Source organism: Centropristis striata, chromosome 6 (genome assembly GCF_030273125.1).
Source record: "Centropristis striata isolate RG_2023a ecotype Rhode Island chromosome 6, C.striata_1.0, whole genome shotgun sequence".
In the NCBI taxonomy this organism is placed as follows: Eukaryota; Metazoa; Chordata; class Actinopteri; order Perciformes; family Serranidae; genus Centropristis; species Centropristis striata.
The window spans coordinates 36,284,445-36,287,613 of record NC_081522.1 but is presented as its reverse complement, the minus strand read 5'-3'; positions in this window follow the sequence as shown (position 1 = coordinate 36,287,613).

Below are 3,169 nucleotides of genomic sequence, written 5' to 3'. Positions count from 1 at the left end.
GCTGTTTGTGTGGTTTTGGAAAATCAAAGCAGGATTCGGCATTCCATATTTATGGCACAAAGTACAACATATTCAGATCCTGATGTAACTCTCCGGGAAAGGGAAATGTCTCCATGCCAGCGGCCTTACCACACACACACACACACACACCCTTGTACTTCTATCTTTGTGGGGACCCTCATTGGAATAGTGAATTCCAAGCCCCTTACCCTAACCCTTAACCTAACCTTCACCATCACAACTAAATGCCCAATCCTAACCCTAAAATAAACCTAATTATAACTATAACCTTAAAACAAAATCTGAACACTAAAAAAAGTCTTTAAAGAAGTGAGGAACGGCCAAAATGTCCTCACTTCACAAAAATGTCCTCACTCTGTTGGTTAAAAAAACGTGTTCCGGTCCTCACTATGTAGCAAGTACAAGAACTCTCTCTCACACACACACACACACACACACACACACACACAGCTGTGGCTGGTCAAATAAGATGGTTCCAATATTCAGTTGAAAGGCTGAATTTTCAGTGTGGAGCAATTTGGGAGAACACTCACTGTTATTGTAAAGGAGAACAGAACATCTATCTATATAGCGTGAAGCGCCTGTGTGTGTGTGTGTGTGTCTAGGGTATATCTCGCTGAGTGTTAGTCAGACTGACCTAAGATTTTGTATGTGATTGTGCATGACACGAAGGTGTGCATCCTTGATTTTGAAGATTTTTTAATTAATTTTTCAAAATATCATTATTTACGTAGGACGTGTTGCAGCATTGCACTGTTTCCGATCGGACGCCTTTTAGGGGAGCTCCGCCCCCTTTTAGAGGAGCTCCGCCCCATTGTGTGATAGGCCTTCACCTGGTCAGGAACACAATTCACTCTGGATTTCCACCCTGACTCATCTCATCTGTAAGTCTATTTAGCCTACCTATCTTTAGGAGTTTTGAAGTGCTACAAGGTTCGATTTTCCAATAATGTTCAAATAGTTTCCAGCGAATATCAATGTTTAATGTGTATTTGCTGGATGGTACCTTATGAAAAGTAAGTGTTTTATGGAGTTGCAGACGTTATAGTGGTCTGCATGTAATGTGCAAATTCTGTTATTTGCGATTAGCATGCTAAGCGGAGATTTAGCATTATTCACTTCTTATGTTGCATTACTTTGTAATTCAGGGATGACATTCATGTTGCTTAGCATAATGCCCATAATCACTTGATATGAGATACTTACATGCAATATAGTATATCAGCTAATTGGGTTCATGTTAATGTACTTTTAGTGCAGCATACTGTGTAATGTGCTATCTCAGGATTAGCATGCTAATGAATACATACTTCCTACGGGCACTGCACTAGTCAAAACAAAATTCCAATTCCAATCAATGTAGAATTTAATAACACTGACACTGATTTTATGAACTTAAAATCCGTTCCAAAGCCTTCAGCAGCTCTGGACTTCAGACCACACTGGATTATAAAAGTTGGATCAGTAACCGCCTGTTTATTTTAAAACTGTTTGTGCAGCTGGAACAATAACACAAAAAGTGGTGATGAGATGTGGTGAGAGTACAAGCTGCACAGGGGTGGAACATTTCAGATACATTTCCAGAACCTTTCCATGGGAAGTTAGGCTGGGGAATTTTGGAAATATTCCAAATCGGACACATTCCATGGGAATTCTGGAAATTTATGGGAATTAACTGGAAATTGGGCATAATTTAAACAAACTGTATCATATCCAAACATAAAGATAAACATGTTGTGTCATAAGTCTATTTAAAACAATTTCAACAGATTTATTAAAGTAGAACTTTATCAACAACAAAAACATGAATGTTGAGTTAAATATTACTCATCCCCTCCGCCCCACCCATTCCAAAATGTAATAAAAGCCCCAAAAAGTCCCATACAACATGTTAAATCCCCTCCAAAAAAGTCAATATACAATTGAACATGTGTTTTTGAACCTCACAAAATAATGTGTGACCCAGTTTAAACATTGTTGCAGGCAACCAAAATACTTCCCAGAGGTTAGGGCTAAGAAGTACATGGTTGGGCGAGACAAAAGACAGTTAAAAAAGTAAAATAAAAGGTATGTACCTTGTTACATAACCAACTTTACTACTGGAAATACTAACATTAGTGGCTTTAAAGTGTTCAGACAATCAGATCAACCCCAAAACGGACTTCATTGTGCTTTATGCTCCGTTTCCTCACTTTTCCCTTTGATTTTCACACTCCGTAACCTCACTTCTGACTGAGCGTCATTCATTATTACTACCACTAGGGCTGGGCGATATAGACGAAAAGTCATATCCCAATATATTTAGGCTGAATATCGATACATGATAGATATCCCGATATTTTTATCGCAAAGTGAGAGCAAATGTTGAGTCAAAGTCAAAGTCAAACATGACATGTCACAAGTAGTTTTATTGAAACTTATTATTTAAGTGAACTTAAATACTGTATAACAGGAATAACATTTTATTCTTGCATTGTATAACTCATGAACCATAAAAATATCTACATCTCTGTTAGGTTTAGATAATAATGAGTTGATTAGTCAGCCTCACTCACTAATCGCAGCATTCATTTATTATTGCCGAGGGTGCCTTTATGCTGTAGTTGATCAGAATATCATACTAATCACATTTGTATGGTACAAATTTCTGAATGAAGCATCACAGGCTGTAGTAAAAAGGAAAAAAAAGGAATTTTACTGACTCATAGTGTGCGTCTCGACAACATTTTAATGACCGTGTGGCTGATCATGTTTAATTAACATTTTTAACATCTGCATGTTATTTGTTTCACTAAACTCGCTCATTAAAATGCTAGAAGAATGAAGTATGTACTAGTTAGTCTAGCTATAATTTGAAGCACATGCTATCCCGGCTGAACTGAAACGATCCTAGTAATCCCAGTTGTAAAATGTGTACCCATTATAACTCAAATTGACTTACATGGCTTAATTAAATGCACACACACAAGAACTGACGCAGCAAATAGAACCTGCTAAAGAGACTTAATATGCGTGTCTTATTGCTCAAGCTTCATGCAGTCTTAATAAGGTGTAGCTGTTCAATCAGTCACAGTTTAGAGACCTTCTAATTCACTGCTGCTGCTGCTGCTGATGTCAAGCAGCGAGACCAGTCCCTGCTGCTTTGCTT